An 18,283-nucleotide genomic window follows, 5' to 3' on the forward strand; every position below is an offset into this window, starting at 1 on the left:
GCTCAGAATACTACTCTCCTAAGGTCTGTGAAACAATGTACATTATGATATGTCTTCACTTTATCCTTCTTTTTCTGCCTGCTTTTTGAAGATCAGTTGCAAAACCGGTCTGTTGATCGACTCTCAATATTTAGTGTCCCTGTGGACAGTGATATCTAAGAGTTCCCTGAAGGCAGGTCTATGTGGCAATCTTGATTTTCCTCCAAAACAAACCCTCATACAAAACAAAAAATCCCAATCTCCTGAAAAACAAACTGAAGAAAATAACCAAAGTGATAAGATGACGTGGAATACACTGAACTGGCGCCATAATGCATTCATAAGAGTAGCTTGAACTTTCAAAACCTTTTGATGTTTGCCCGGGAGAGGTAGCTCAAAACCACACATTTGGAAAAACAGTAAATAAATGATTACCCAAGAGGAAGTATTTGTTAGTTTCTGAGGGTAGGGCTTCAGGGAATAATTAAAAACCAGAATAAAAAACCAAACCAAAAAAGTCAAACCACCATGAAATCAATTCCCAGGGCTGGAAGCCTTGTGGGTATGTAATGAAGGCAAAGAATATTAACTACTTGTGGTCTGTCAGAGAGGAAAGATCGTTTGGCTTTGTGAATTAATTTCCAGAGTTCCTATTTTCTACGGATTTGAGGCATGCATCATCTTCATAGTCTAAGTACAGAGGTCCAGATAAGAGGTTCCTTGTATAGTTCATGAACACCAGTAATTAGAATGCCCTCCTCAGACATGATCTGTCCATCAGGCTGCAGCTTGTTGTGTCATACTGAGGTTTCTTCCTATACTTTTAGGTGAGACTTTGAGAATGTTATCTTTTCACAAAATTATCCGTATATGACATGTTGCCATTCTCTGTTCCCTCAACAAAAAAGAAACCTTGCATTGTTCATGATAAACTCATCATAATTTCACTGTCAAAGATCCACAGACTTGAACTCTTTGAAAATTCTTCTATGCAGAGACAAACATATATATGTGAGATAGATGTGAGAGGTTTAGGACATAGTGGAGCAGAACCTTCTGGTCTATGCTAATAATTTTTATTTTGTTGATTGGTTAATTTTATTTTTCCAAAGATTTTTGCAAGGTCTGTTACTGTGGGACATTTTAGAGTAACTTGTTATACGTTTTTCACTATAATAAAGCTTTCGATTGGGAATGGTTTCTCAGGCATGGAACTATCATGTTTCAATCTTGTAGGTCACCCATACTTTGTTTTACAAATGTGCCCAATGATAAACTTGGCAAATTTCATCTTAAAGGAATGTAGAATATTGATGTGTTTGGAAGGCTGTTTTAGAAACTTCCTGCCTTAAATGATCAAAACTCTTAATTTTCAGTCTAAATGCCCAATTCATAACTATCTGACCTTGTATCAATACAATGCCTTTGTTCTTCTCCTTGATGTTTAATCTAAACTGTTGTTAAACAAATCTCATTTTCCCTCAGTCTTCAAAATTAATGTTTTCTTGATGAAGTAATCTATTCTCAGTCTAAATTTTTGTTATTGCTTTTCACCAGTAGCCTCTTATTAGGCATACTTTCACATTCTCAATTATCTGTTAAACTTATTTCTAAGCAGAGAGATGAAAACACACAATCAGTGGTTTCCATCCCCTCCATATAACCGTAATATGCATTGCTTCTATTAAAGAACACATTTTGGCCCTAAAAAATGAAAAAAAAAAAAACCAACAACCTAACAATCTTAGTGTCTAATGCTTTTATTTTTGTGTCTGTAAGTGTCACAGTCCAAGGAACTGTCCCAGGAGTTTTTTATCCTCAAAGAGATCCCGAGGGAATCAGTGGTAGGAATATCGTGACCACTATCATGTTGGGACCAAAAAGAAGAGGTATTTTATAGTTTTGAAGCCAATAGCAACAAAAAGTAACATTTTATGTGTGTACCAGATTGTGATAGGCAAATTTTCAAGAATGTTATTTTGATACAATTGTCACAGAATGGGACTCTACAACATTTACTGAGAAACAAATAAAAGTGAATTATTATTTTTATGCAAATAACACTAACTTGGTAGTCTGAAAACCCTGACTTTGTGAAAGCAAAGCTGTTAACATTGTTCCACAAAGTTACAACATGTTACTATAGGCAATAAATTCATCATTCAGATGCTTGACCCTCACCTGTCTTTACTGATGTGGTGAGCTTTTTCCATTACTGGCATTTTAAAGGAAAGGATATTCAGGAAAAAGGAAGAAAGTATTCAAGAATTCAAGAAAAGGAACAATTTAAGAAAAAGAATTGAGACTAATGAGTGATTCAACATATCTGTCCTTGGCCTTGTGCCTAGAACTCTGGCTCTTCTGTGTGCATGCATGGAAATATGGAAAGCACCACTTACACTGAAGACATTACAAGACTTCCTGAGGATGCTGATTCCCTGTCCTGTCCCGACAGATGGGATGAGGGAAGAGTTAACTCTGAACGTGACACATGACCTGACTCAACAGATGAGATCAGGTATGAGTTAACTCTGGGTATTTCTGCACAGTTATGCAAAGTGAATGACACACAATCACTCTGGGGGTCCAATTCAATTATGAGTTTACTAAAAGCACTTGGTGGAATACAAATTACAGCAATTAGTGGTTTGGCAAAAGTATGTTATAATATCACAAAACTTATTAATACATTGACATCCAAAAGCCCTTCTAAAAATGGTGGATTGGACAACAATTAGTAAGTATAACAAAAAACTTAACAGGACTTCAGCCGCAAAACTTACAATGATATTGTTTTTATATATTCAAGAAAAAGAAAGAGAGAGAGAGAGAGAGAGAGAGAAGGAAAACCAAGATATTGGAAAGAGAAAAAGAGAGAGAGAGAGTAAGTTATCACCACTTCACAGGTACATCGGTCCCATGATGACCTCTGGAGGTGGGGACACGTGTTGAAGATATATATGCCACCAACTAATGTTTTACATGCAAGATAGGGGAAGGCGGTTCATCTCCTCCCTCTGTTCGCTCTTCATTCTGATTAGGAATACTCTTCTGGGAATGGGTCTGGGGTCTTCAAACTAGGGGAAAGTTCACAGTCCTGACCAGAAGTGAGTTGTTTTGCCAATCAGGGGTAGCTATTGGTTTGTGGTTTCTTCTGGTAGTTGGCTGTCTGACAGATGGTTCATCTCTACCATCCCAATTAGGCCATGAGACCTTATCTCCATGGCCATAAAACCTTGTGAAAGACAAGACAAGGTGTCATCTATCTTTTCCTCCCAAAGTAACAAGAAATAGACATTTAAGGCATAACATAGCCCTTTGTTCTGCTAAGGATGGGGGGAGCACTTCAAGGTTGTCACACTCCCCTCTTCTGCTGGCATCATCTTCAAATTGCATTGGAACAAGAGTAACTTTGCAGTTCCTCTGGAACAGTTCTGGATCTCACCTAGTACACTTTCCTGTTTGTGACATATTTACTGTTTTCAGCATATGAACAGATTTACAGAAGGTATATGTGTGGCTTGTTATTTTTTTTTTTATATTATTTTTTATTCTTCAGGACTAGGCAGTGTCATTTACCCACTGTTTCAAGCAGAGGTCAATGAAGAGGAGGAGAATCTTTTTCTGGAAGTGGATGGAAAGAATAGTAACGCCCTTGCATTGGAACTAAGCAGTACTTTTTTTTTTTTTTATTTAATAGAGTCGATCTCTTCACAGGTGAACATGGGAAGAAAAACACATAGTGATGCCTTCTGCCTTTACCATTCCTTCTATCATTGGAGAAACATGCCCTCTGGAGATGTGCAGCGCAGCTCTGGTGGCCTACCAGGCTGTCCTTCCTCTACAGTTGAGTACCTGTCAAGCTATGAACACGATTGGAAAAAAACTGCAAGGATTAAGAAAAAAGAATCAGCAACTCATGGTAATGATTTTGTACTTAATTTCTTGTTTATATTTCTGTCTTACAGAAAGCTGAATGTTACTGTTCAAGCACTGTATTGAAAAATGGGATTATATGGCTGTGATTCTGCACCTATTCTACTTGTAAGAAGCTCAAGACATACTTTGCACAGATGTTGGCATATATCCGTGTGGTGTTTACTGAAAGCCGTAGTCTGAGGCTTTGATCATACAATTTGTTACATGCTGCACACTTGCTGAGCCTGCATGGAATCCTGCAGGCTGGTATCAATGTCTGAAGACTTTAAAAGAAGGAAAAAAAAAATGTTTAGAGGATTTTTTTACTCTCTTCCCCCAGCATCTATGTTTCTGTCATACTATGTGAATGGCCATGTGTAGTAACAAATAAATAGGAATGCATATTAATACAGATGCACTTTACTGGCAGTAACCTTAGACAAACTGTTGTTCATTTTTCTTATACATTTTCTTCCTCTTTTTTTCTAGTTGAGGATGTATTTATCCTATGCTTTCTGTAGTCTGATCATAAAGAAGTGGCTAGTGCTCAGCTGTCACACAATACAACTCTTGTCTCCACGGGGTAAACTTTAACTAGGTTTCTGGGGCTTTTACATCACCGTAAACTATCCCATATCCTTTTCCTGGTGATTTTATTACCTATGCAATTGAAATGCCTTCCATTATACCTTGGAAAACAGAATGTAGTCTCTGGACATCTTCATCTGTGAATTTTATAAATCTCTTCTGCTCAGTCCTCTGCAGAGTGCACGGGTTTTGTATTCAGTGCAAGTTATGCAGGGTTGTTTCAGCAATACCTAGTGAAGGTAGAAATTGCCATTAAGGGCATTGTAAGGGGAAATGTACATCAGTTTCTAAAGAAATTCGCTACTGCAAGGTGCATGAAAATGATACTGAATGCACTCATGAAAACAAGAAGACAGACAGGGGTTGAGAATCCAAAACCAAAATATCTGAGAAGGTTGCAACATCATAGCCTTATTTTACTTTCAATTGCATGTCCCATTGTACCTCCCTGAGGAAGTACAGTGTTCTGGGTAGTAACAGTAAGGAAAAGACAAGAACAATGCCAGAACAACATATGCAGGTTTCGATTCAGGACACATTGACCACAAAAAGCATAGAACTTATGGCTTCTTAGGAAAATGCAACAAAAACATTAATAAAAAGCTTGTTTTCTCATTGCACTATTACCAAGGGAGGCAAAATTAGTAGTAACTGTCCACTCAGCCTCTTATCATGAATTCCTCTGTCACAGGCAGGATTCACCAGGTGTATTCCAGCTGTTCATCCTATAAAAGAAACTGTTATTTTTGGGAAAAAAGAATCGATTTGAGGTGGCAGGTTATGAGAAGTGCTCTGAAGGGAGCAGTGGAAACGAGCACAACTGAGCTGTCTCATAGGCAAGATGTCATATAATCCTTCTTACAATCTCATCAGAGAAGGTTTAAAACTTGCTAGGTCTCCTCTCCTTCTTACTGCTGCTAGAGGCTGTCCCAAAGTCACACTGGTTAGAAGTGGTGGGATTCCCAGCCTTGGTGCTTTCCTAAGCAGACTACAGCAGATATTCTTGGGGCAGCGGCAAGGTTTAGCTTGTGTAGATCCTTTCTCTTGGTGGTGGGAACTCAACCAGCCCCTTGTCATTTATGGCTAATAATGGTAGGTTCTCACTCCCTTCATTTTGGTAAAGTAAAAAAGAGTTTAGCACTCACTTATAAAATACATGTGGAGCCTGAAACTTTCTCCGTGTGCCTTCCTGTGCGATTTATGTGGGAGCCTGAATGAGCCAGGCTGAGTGATAGCCCAGTGTGCTCCTGCTGGGCCTCCTCCTGCCCCAGGCATTGCTCTTCTTTCTATAAACGTTTTGAAGTTATTGTTTCTGACATTGTATGCTAAAATATTTATTTTCCATGAAAAAGCTCAGCAATGCTTCTGCAGAACTCTTGCAGTAGCAGCTACCTAAATGCGGCAACATGTTTCGAGAGCTGAACTCAGTCAATATTGATGTTCTCCTGTCCCTGGTTCCAATCAGCTTAACAGTTTTCAATTTTTATTGATGCATCTTGAAGACACATCTGAGGTCTGAGGTCAACCAGCAAATTAAAACAAACAATAGCTATTACAGAAAGTAGCTGTATTTATGTTTATTTGGCAAGAGACAAACTTTTTTTCTCAACATAAATTTTCTTTAAGAAAATAATACAACATGCTTCCTGATTTTCTTGACATTTTTAATTGCTGTTTTCTGTAAGGAAATATTCCCTGGCTTACTGTTATTCCCAAAAGGCTTAATTTCTATCTAGAATTCATACTAATCAAACAATTTGAGGTTGAAAAGTCTAAGTTGAGAAGTGTGACTGAATTTTATTTTATTCTGCTAGCCTGACATAACAGATAAAGGCTGAATCACTGAGAGGCCAAAAGCCTTTTCAAAGAGAATAAGACATCAAGCCAGCAGGGCTTCCAAGTGAGCAGGTGCACAATTATGATGCTTGTTAAAAAAGTGAGGCAAAAAATTCCTTAGAAGAAAGGTATAAACACTGATGCATTGCCTCCTCCCCAAGGCTACTGTCCAAAGATGGAACACAAATTCCATTTTTCCTAGGTGGTACATAGCTTACAATGACAGGAAGAGGGAGCAGAAGAAATAAGTGGATTGGATTGGAGTGATCATTGTGACGAGGTACAACAGACAGCCAGGCAGGGAGGCCATCCTTAACAGAAGGTGCAGTAGAGCAGTTTCTATGTCTTTGTCTACTTTATATGTGCAGCACAGTGGTCTCACACTATTGGACAGAACGCCCAAAGCCAATTAAAGGTTACAAAAAAATCTGAAAACAACAGAAACAACACAAAATTTCATGTAGAATGTAGTAACGTGAATGAGGTATCTGCAAAACATTTGCATCCAAACAGGATACATTCTTTACAGGATCCTACGATAGCAGGATCGTAGGAAAATTCAGGTTGGAAGGGCCCTCTAGAGTTCTCCAGTATAAAAACACAGGGTTTTGTTTAGGTCTTGAAAACCACCACAGATGGACTGCAGGGTCTTCCCAGACAGTATGGGCCAATGCCTGTCTGTCCGCACAGTGAAGAAATTTTTCCTCATGTCCAGTCAGAACTGCACTTCTTTCAAGTTATGTCAGTTATCTCCCATCCTCTTACCATGCACTATTGTGAAGAGCCTGGCTCCATCAATGGCTTCCCCATAGGTGCTGTGGGCCATCTCTTTTCCAGGCTGAAGAAGCCTAGTTCCTCACTGACAAGACAAGTGCTTGCTGCCATCTTGGTGGTCCTTTGCTCAACATGTTCCAGTTGTTGATGTCTTTCTCATATTGGAAGGTGGGGTTAAACTGCACATCGTATCAAAGATGCAGTCTAATGAGTGCTGAGTAGAGGGGGATAATCCTTTCCCTGCAAACTGCTGGCCATGCTCTTGTTCATGCAGCTGGGAATGTTGCTGGCCACCTTTGCCATGACGTTGCACAGCTCATTTAGGCTCAGCTTGCTGCCCACCAGAGCTTATCCTACATGTCTATTCTTCCCCAGCCTACCTGCCCCTGGCCTGTGTCATTTCAGAAACTCCTCCATCCTAAGGGCAGGACTTGGCACTTGGCCTTGTTCAATTTCATGTGGTCCCTGTTGTTCCCTTCCTTCAGCCTGCCTAGGGATCTCCAAATGATGGCTCTGTCACCTAACATATTGACTATTTTCCCGCTCCTGCCCCTCACTAGTTTGGTGCCATCTGCAGTGTTGATGACAGTGTGCTACGTTACCTTCTACAGGTCATTAATAAGTATGTTAAACAGCAAAGGTCCCATTGCAGACTCCTGTGTTACTGCACAAGTTACTGAGCACTACCCATAGATCTCTACTAGCTGAAGCCAATTATCCAGTCAGTTTTTTACACATCTAGTTATCCACCCATCCAGACCATAATGTCTCAACACGTATATGAGATGGTTATGGGAGACAGTGTTAAAAGTCATGCTAAATGGAAAAAAAATGGCATCCACTGTTCTTCCCCAGATGATCAGGTACAATTTGCCCTGGTCAGCTCCTGATCAGCTTCTTCATGTGCACAGAAATGTGCTACGGGAGGATTGACTCCACAGATTACTTGAAATTCCTGTATCAAGAAGTTAACCCCGACACCCACCAAGAGTCCTTTGACTACTTGGGTACCTCCTTGTTGCCCTTTCAGGAACTGGCAGACTCCTGCAAGGACCAGGGTCTGTGGTGTAAAGCCTTCCATGAGCTGTGCAAAGAAGATATCAGCAACTTTCTCTCTCAGATTGGATGGTTTGTTACAAACTCCCACCACAAGGACACATTTACTGGGGTCTCTGCTGACCCTGACCTGCAAGCTCTTGGACAGACTGCTATCCATCATGTACAACAGCTTCATATATCTAGCCTGCTCTTGCTCTTGTGCCCTTTCCCTGCTCCTCTTCCCTGGAGAGATTATGTATATGTCCTTTGCAGCACACTTCTGTGATAGCACATGCAGCTCTAGCTCCTCCTGCTTGTTTCCCAGGATGCACGCATTTATGTTCATATACTAGAGGCCAGTGTTCCTTCCACTTCTACCACTCCTGAGGTCTCTCTTGTTCCCACTGTCCTTCATCCTTTTTTTTTTTACCTCTATCTACTGTTTTCTTTATAATTGTCATCCTCAGTTTCCCTTGCTCATCATTCCTGGTTTAAACCTCTCCTCACCAAGTTGCCAGCTCATTGGCAAAGATGTCTTCGCTCCACACACAGTTGGTCTTGTGTGTGATAGGCACTGTGCCTTGTGGGGATTCACCACTGTGGTAGTGGACTCTTGCTACCTTCATCCATTTCCAGTCCCCTTCTGTGCATTCATTTGTACATGTTGCTGTGCCTGTTTGCTGTGTTCACCAACAGAGGTCTCACATCCCTGTGAATACAGCTCTATAATTCAATTGTTTGTGGATAGGTTATTATCAATAATTTCCAATTAAGTTTGGTTTAGCTTAAAGTCCAACAATTAAGTCTCTCTGTTTCTGCTTTTGTCATGTGCCTGATTTTAAGTGCTTAATTTTAAATGATTGCTTTGGTGATTAGAAGAATGAGTGGCATTAGGTCCGTATTTCTGGGGGAAGAATAACTTTCTCAAAATGCAACTATTGACTGCCAAAACATGCGCTGTGATTTATCAACAAATAGCAGCTTTCAATTGTGGAAGCTCACATTCTTTCAGAGGTATAATCATAACAGTTTGGATGTACAACAGACCACTTGAAAACACAAATTCAAGGTGATAAAGACATTCTGTAGCTAACTCCACACACAAAGAGAAACATACTTGTTACACAGTGAGTTTCAACAGGAATCTAAATGGTCTGCCTTCCTGTGAAGCTCAGTTTGAGACCAGAGTTTGGGATATTTAATTGGAAGTACCAAAAGAGAAGAAGCAGTGTGGGAATGACTTCCCAACTTGGAAACAGAATATAAAGGAAGTACTTTTCAAGTACAAAGAGGAAAAAAGAAAAAAATATTGTTTTTCAGTTTTATGTAGAAAGATCAGTCTTACGACTGCTAGTTTCTCATGCAAATAATTACCAGAACCATGCAGGAGGCAGTAGATCATAGAGGGATTTTTATATACAAATAAATCAGTATTAAATAATAAGATAATGTTTTCTGAAAAAGAAAGGCATGGACTCTATGCACTGTGTGATGAACTTGTATTTTAGTCTCTAAAAAAAACCCTGTTAATTTCCTTGCCAATCAGCCAATTGCCTTGGCTCATTCTTTGTTGTTGTTGTTGATAATGTTTGTTTGTTTGTTTTGAAAACACCACTTCTATTCATAAGGCTGTTCAATTTAATATAATCAAGTACAGTTTTAATTGGTGTGAGTACCATTTATAACCAGGATGGAGAAAAGAAATATAAACTGTTAGCCAGATTAATCTGAACAGAACCATTTGAAGGCTGGAAACTCTTGCCACTGTAATGAAAAAGTTCCATCCAGAAGCCTCAGTCCATCAGAGAGTTGAGAAAATTTTAATTGTGTTTGCTTTATGAGAGGATTCTGGTAGCTTCACTTTTGATCAAAACAATAATTCTTATTACCCATTCCCTTTTTCTTGTTTCTCTTTCTTAACTAGTGAAGTTTAGTGCTTGTTAAGTACGGTTCAGTAATTGATAAGTACAGTGCTTGCACAGTATAAACATTTACATATGTAGTACTTAATCTTTTGCTGAGCTGTTTTGCATCATTGTGCTGTTACACCGTTGAAGGCCTGAACTGAGCCGGGTGTCCCATTGGGCCATAGGTTTTACAAAAAGCTTTTAAAGGGATGATTACTGCTTCAGAGAACTTACTGTCATCTATTATACTCTGTAGGTAATGCAACTTACAGTATTCCTCAGTGCTCTACAATAAAACCAGATGCTGTAAACTGATAAATAAGATTCTATAGCATCTCATGTCCTGAATTTTTTGTTGTTTGTGATTACTTGTAAAAAGTAGTTGAAAGAACTAAAACACCTCATTTCTTGTAAAATAACTGCACTTTGAAACACGAAAATAGGATCTATGAAAAAATATGAAAAAAATTGAAAAAAAAATGAAATGAAAATGTTACATTCACAGTACTGTTAATAGCAAAAGGGAACATGGCACATATATGGATCCAAGAATTTATTTTTAACTGAGTTAAAATATTAGCAATATTTAATCAAAGGACAATAAATAGCTGTTATAAATCCATATTAATGTTATTACAGCATGAATAAATGCAAAAAAACCTTCTTAATAAGAACATTAGAATTGTGTAGGAAGGCTTATTGCTATCTCCCCCTTTTCCCTGGTGTGTTGCTCATCCTTCCTGTGTGCCTCTAGGATGGGAGAATGACAGTTTTGGTCCCTTCAAGGGGAAATGAGAAGGGTTACAACAAGTTGGTGCTGTCCTGGGATCTTTGCTGGGAGGGATATCATATTCAAGGAGGGGTTTTCTTCCTCTCCAGTCCTGGGTCTGATTTGGATTATTTTTATGTTCCTTTTTTTTCCCCTCACAGCCTCATTTCCTCCTCAGGGGCTCCCAGGTAAAGCCAGAGAGTGACAGGGTGGGCTCCCCCAGCCCCAGCTTCCCTCAAGGGCTACTCTTTGTCACCCACTGACTCTCCTCTGTGGTCGGTCTCATGAGTGCCACACTGGGAATCACAGGGTGAAGCTAAAACAGGACACCCCACAGGCACTGCTCCTCTCAGCAACTGCAAAGCCAGGCTGCATGAGCCTGGATGAGCCCAGAGACCCTTTGCTGCCAGGGCTGTACAAGGTCTGCAGCTTGTTACTGATCATGGCAAAAATCATACTTACTGGGATATATATAAAAAAAAATTCCTCTGTCAAATTATCATAACTCAGAGCAGGTAAACAGGAGCTATGAAGACAGTGATTTCTTCATAAGACCATAAATTATGTTATCATCATATTTTTTCCCTGATAAGAACCCCTAAACTAATGTCTGTGATTTTTGTTGTTTCCAAGAAGAAACCTTTCACTTAATGATGTCTTGTAGGTTCTCATCCTGTCTTCAGATACTATTTAAGCACTTAGCTGTATATATTACAGTTAAACATGATGACTAACACAAAATTAGGGTACAGGTAATTGACAACTTTCAAGATCAGGCCTCCGACCAAGAGCTGTGTTTTCCCTTATATGATTAAATTAGTAAATTTGTGTTCTCAGAATGCCAAATCTGTTCTCATGTTCTCAGAAATTAGTAGAAGGGAGGAAACATCAATGAGCAAGTGGGTTTTATACAGTTTTAATGAACTCTTAGAGCTTCTCTTTATGTTAGGGAAAAATAGCTTTTTATTTTTTTTTTTTTTTTTGAAGCTGCGTTAACCAGCTATTTCAGATACTATGGCTGAAAAAGCCAACATCCCTGAAAAAGCCAATATACCACAAGTCACATCTTTAGTTTCTCATGCATCTCATCTCAATGCACTGTTTACTCCCCTGGAGAGTCTGTTTCTTTAGATTGCTGTTCATGCAGGTGAACACAGACATACACACAAATTCTTGTTCTCTGCTTCTTGACATTCGCCACTATTCTCTCTGTATGCGAAATAAACCAGCTTTACAAAAGAGATTCAGTTGTGGAGAGAATATTTTCAGCATATAGTGTGCAACAGTAATTTTAACAGCTTCTGTGAGCTGTTTCCATGAAGGAAGAAAAGTAAATGAGGTGCTTATTATACAGATGGTGACTGCCTCCCACTGATCTAGAGATCATTAAAATAATTCACAGTTCCTTATGGAAGGGGCTGATGACATCTTAGTGAACACAAAAACCTCAGAAATTTCAAGCTTAGTCAGAAGAAAACAGAAGGTAAAATATATTTTTTTAAAAAAAGCCAATCAAAAACCTGAAGAAAAAAAATTCAGAAAGAAGAACATTTCCCAGAACATTAACTCAGCTAATTTCTTTCTTGTACTCCCCAAGTTTTCTTAAGCTGCAGCAGAATTTCAAAAGCACTCTGGTGTTCCTTTTGTCTAGATTTGTGTGAGTGATGTTCATAACGTTAGGGCAAAGCTTGATGAGGTTCACTGATTTGAAACTGATTTGAAAGACAGAAGGCAGATAAATACATTTAGTAAGGTGTTCTTTGCTTCCTTAAATCACAAAATCCCAGGAACAGCTATTTGGATATGAGTTAGATGGCCAATGTCCTCCTAAGTAACTGTTTTATTTTTATGTATACATCTACAAATCCCTACTCTAGACTGAAATGACAAAAGGACTTTTACAGTACCTTCTTTTGTTTTGTTTTGTTTTGTTTTTTTCCTTTCTTACCACATAACTATATCCCCAGTCCCAGATAAAGCAAGGTAGGCAGCCTATGGCTTATGCACAATGTGTAGCAGGGATTATGACATAAAATAAAAACAAACCAACAACATGAAAGAACATGCTGAAGAGAACTTCAAAAAATGTTAAAGTGGACTAGAATAAACTAAAATACTATTGTTAGACTTGTAGTTGCTTATGTGTTTTATTTTAATCAACCCCAACTCCCTCCAAGGGGCAGCTGTTTTCTCACCTGCTGACTCCTGCTTCAGTTGCTTTTTCTACCTACATGGCATTCATAGGGCTTACACTAAATCAGGTGGGGTGATAGTCACCTCACTAGTAGTCAAATAGTAGATCAGGTCAGGCCAAGACATATCCTGACATCCTGCTCTGTCAGGTCAGTACAAAGATGTGTTGTGGCCTTTTGCTTGTATTGGCTACATCACAAATTTCTTGCTCAGTAAACCTCATTTCCTTAGAGGAAAGGAAAAAACAGATATGGCCAAAGTTGAATGGGTTCAAATCTAAATTACTTCAGCTTTGTCAATACCTCTCTGTGAGATACTGAGGAGGTTGGGCCCAGCTAGTCTAGAGGTGAGAAATAGTGTTGGGCTTATTTCAAGTCTGTTGTATAGACAAAAGGAAGGAAAAATTCTCTTAGTTGCTATAAAAAAGACATCCAACAGAATTTTTACTCATTCCGGTCTCTTAATAAGTGTATCAAAATCTGTTCTCATCCTCTTGTTGGAGAATACGCCTTGTATACACAATATATCCTGCTAGGAAGTGGTGGAGGTGGCCGCTTCTTTGAAAATGAAGCACATTATTCCTGAGAAGGAGTTGCTGGATATTTTTAAAGATTGGGACTCATTGTCATTTGCCTTCTGTCAGTGAGACAAATTTTCTTTTACCTTTCAGAGATTTTCAGGCAGAGGTTCCTAAAGCTGCTTGGATTGCTTTACTCAAGAACAGCTGTCAGACATACATCCAACATAGATTACTGTACTTTTTTTGGATTGAATAGGTCTATGGCACCAGAAGAGCCTCTGTTCGCAGTCTTGATGACTTTTAGGAAGATTTACTAGTGGTACAATGTCTCCACATCTCACATTCTATTTTATGATTTGTGAGATGTCAGACATTCACCATCTGTCAGCTTAGTTATTTTTATGTAGTGGATAGGCCTCTTGTGAAGTCTAGAAGTCCAGCCCTTCCAAACTGTAGCTCGTATCCAACATGCTGCTACAATCCAACTCTTCTAGGTCATATGCCTTCATAGAGTAAGTACTTTCCTCTGAAAGTCTATGTTTTCCCTCAGAATCAATATTTTAAAATGACAATTGCTTTTCCTTTTCACCTGTGAGTTACACTACATCTCTCTCAACAGAGAAAACCACATCTACTGCAGATGATGAGTGTCCTGAAGAAGGAACTGCATATCCTAGAAACTTCCTCCATCTCAGAGTCTTTCATGATTTCTTCACCATCTACGTCCTTTCTGGTTCTTTATGGAGTTTGCATTCCCTGATTTGATTTATCCAGATTTTTCCTGGGTCTTCCTAGGATCTTGTAATCCCTGTACTGATTGATTCAAGCTTGCATCACATCTATCAATAGTATAACATTTGTGATTTTCTTGGCAAACAAACTTCAAAAAGCACTTTCCTTTCAGACTGCATTTCAGACTCCTTCTTTGTTTTTTTTTTTTTTTTTTTTTTGGTGAGTATGTGTGTGTCTGGGATACGATCTTTTTTGTGTCCCAGTGCATTCCTGTCTCTTTCACCCAGTCACAGTATAGTGCTGGGGGCTTTTATGGTGCTTTGGGTGATGGAAAGACCTCAAAACCTCTTGTTTGCAAAGGGATTGCAGTAACCTCTTTATGTGTTGCTTGCTTTGGCTGCTGAAAATTAGCAACCAGTTCTGACTCAGAAGGTTATGTTATGCGGTCTGCGTGGGAATGGCACAGAATATACTCATCAGTAGGGAAGAATTACTACAGATACTTTCCAAAGTAGTGGTCAAAATATTGTTCCACTGGTGTTAAGTAGATTAAAATAATCTGATTTGAATCACTCAAGTGTTCATGGAGAAGTGTACTAGTTAACATCAATTCCCACAGATGCTGTTGTGTCCTTTTTGTGTTGTGTATGCCAACCCAGGTGCCTCATGCCGGTGCGTTCCTCCCTCATGCTGAAGCACTTGGCTGCTGGTACTTTAACAGAGAGTTCATTATCCTCATGCAGGCCTCTGATTTCTGTGATGGGAGTCAATTCTGCTACCTTAAAATTCCTAAGTCCTTTATTGGATATGTTGTTCAATGGCAGGTAATACCACAATCATCTGTTTTTTGTCTTCTGGCAAACGTGACTTTACTCAGCAATGAAACAAGGTATAAGTTCCACTGATGTCTTCAAAATTTTGTGCCTGCTTTTTATACCCACTATGTTGGACACTTGTTAAAGGGAAACAGCAATAATTATATGATATTAAAAACCTGTTTCTAGAACTGCACTGGGTGGACAAAGTTTTTAATCTGACATCAGCATTCAGGTCACCCAGGTTTATTTTCCCATCACTTTATATCAGTTCTCACTGATTCTAGTGGCTGTAACCTTGAATGAGCACTCTTGGAGGGAGGCTGTAAAGTAACAGAATTTAACACATGAGGAAAAATATCCTTCACTAGTTGCAGGCAACTACTACAAAAGGTTACTTCGCAAGATTTTGACATTTTTGTTTCTAGTTCTTTCATTTTCATGGTTGCTTTTGTCATGTAATAAGCTCTCCCTGCTTTTAGCAGTACAGCAAAGAATGAAATAAAACTGGAAGGTAACGAACTACAAAAAAAGAATTAATTTTATTTCTGGGGAAGACGGCTTCATCTTTTAAACCACTGGAATATATGTGTATATATATATGTCTATTTTTTAATACATAGGTAAGCGTGCTTTCGCTGAATAACATCCCTACGCTTGTGGTTTGGCAGGCTCCTGTATCCAGCCTCTAGGGTATTGAATCAGATGAAAACCAAATACTTTTCTCACCTTCTGTGTTGTACTTGGTTTTCTTTAACGAGTTTGTTTAAGAGTGCTGGCTTGCATATTTTCTGGGAAGCCCTTTTGGCATAGATGGTTTGTGTTGTACCTTTCAGGGACAAATGCTTAAGTATTCAAAGAACTGTCTGAGCTGACCTTTGCTGAGTTACACAAAGATAGTATTTCTTGGTTGAAGGAAAGGCAGTGAGTGGTGCAGAAAAACAGAAAGAGAACCAAATTTTCTTTTTGATTAGTCCACTTGTTTTGTTTTTTTTTTCCACTCTTCTGAATATGTATTTTTCCTTTGATGAGTTCCTGTTGCCATAAATTCCAGTTAGTTGTGGCACTAATTTATACTGACTAGGACAGGAACTGATTGCAGGTTGTGAGTTTTGTAAGTCACACATGGTGTAGCTGAAAGAGAAAGTGCCAGTTACTTCAATTAATCCACCTCTTAAGAAAATAACCTTGTTAATGTCCAGCAAAATAACAATATGCATTGTAATGGCTCAGGTAGGGCATACTTAGAGGATGCACTCAGACTGTTACAAAGAAAAATGACAAAAGAAAAGATAACTTCCATAGCAGATCAAACATTGCCTAATGTTCAGAGTTTACAAAAAAGCAGTGGATTATGGCCGACTTCTGGTAACAGTTACAAAGAATCTGCATGAATTTGACTTTCATGAATTATGCAATTTATCCTTGTACAAACACATCACAGTCAAACAGAACTGTGCTAAATTTCACACTATTTGCTGTTCAAAATATAGCTCTGAAAAACTCTAATTGATAAGTTATTTTCATCAGAATGATTCATACTGGAAAATATGTAGATGTGCTTAATTGTATCTGACATAGGCTTCTAATTTTCTTTGCTCAGCCTTGTAAAAAAAGCCAAGATGACTTTCTCTGCTTTTAGGAGCTGGTTGATGAAGGTATATAATTGCTGATATGTTGACAACCAGTAAAACTAATGGACAACATAATGTAAACACAGTTATGGCATTCTCACTATGAATTTACTGATGAAGAATTTCACTTAATTGCAGTAAATGTGAACAGTGAAACATTATTTATAAAAGGTGAATATTTTCCTCAGATTTAAATATACCATGATGCTGCTTTAGGATTTATAGAGAAATTAAAAGCTTGTTTTGCTGATGTAAAAATGTAGCAAAAAAATGAAAAAAAAAAAGTGTTAAGAAAGTTGACACCTCTCCCATATGTTTAAACAGCTAATAACTTATTCCACTCTCTCTCATACGCTTTTCAGCATGTTTATGCCATCTTGCTCCTGTAATAGTATTATCTTGAGTGTAAACCATTCTTCCTCTTCCGATATATTTACAGGGAGTGATAATTTCTTGTGTGTTCTTTGTACTAGGTTGAAAAACCATCTTCCAGTCTCCAGCCATTTAGAATTCTTCTTAATACTGCTTATCTGATGACTGGTGATCCTTCCTAAAATATGAAAATATGCAGCTCTTTGCCATTTCCACTAAACATTTTGTATTCATTACCTTATTAAGATACTGTAGCATAATATTGTTGCTGTAGTTTAACATATAATATGCCCATTTCCTATGTAAGTCAATGGCAGATTCTACTTTGAGGGCCTTTCTCCTACCTGTAATATTTCAGTCCCTTTCATGAAGTTCTGCAAGAGACATCCTGTTTCTCCAGTTGTGTAACTGCGTGATCTAGTCATTCTGTAAAAATTATGCTCAAGTGTGACAGAGTTCAAACAGATTTTTTCTTTCCAACATATTTCACAAATATCTGTTATGCCACAACTTTTCAACAGCCAGAAATTGCAGATAACACACATGACCTTGCAGGTGTCCTCTATTGTCCTTGTAAAACTTCAGTTTTCATTTTTTGTTGCTATTTTTTTAATTGAAAATCTTAGCCTATGCCAAAATCTGAGATCAGCCCTTTTCTAATTCAGGTGACATTTCTCTTCTAAATTTGATTTCACACACAGATGAAGAATGAATCAAGGGAAGTGCAGAGATACAGACAACGAAGAAAACCATCAGTTTCCCTGAAGCTTGCCGAGCTTCATTGTCACTGGGATCAAATGAAAACTGTATGATTTCAGGTGTATACACCTATGATCTCTTTCTTATCATGAAACTGAGATTAGAACTGTCCACACACTGCATGAAGGTTAAAAAGGTTTAAATTTTAAACTTAAAAGTTTAAAGGCTTTTTTACCTTTGGTATTGCTTTGAATATATACTTTTATGAATCAGTGAATGTTCTCTTGTGAAACACATCTGTTGCTTTTGTGATTAAAATCTTTGTCTTTGAAAGACTTACAACTGAATGTTTTTGAATTAAAGGTGAAAGGCATTGATTCAGAATGATGCTATAGTGTCCTATAGGAACTTTATTTAGGTTAACTTGTTCCCAAGTCTCCCCTCTGGCATGGGACTTTTGACCAGGCTATATTCCAATGTGAGGTATTTTGGCCAGGTTCTCCTGTAAT

The sequence above is a fragment of the Streptopelia decaocto genome (assembly GCF_964273445.1).
Source record: "Streptopelia decaocto genome assembly, chromosome: 2".
Classification (NCBI taxonomy): Eukaryota; Metazoa; Chordata; class Aves; order Columbiformes; family Columbidae; genus Streptopelia; species Streptopelia decaocto.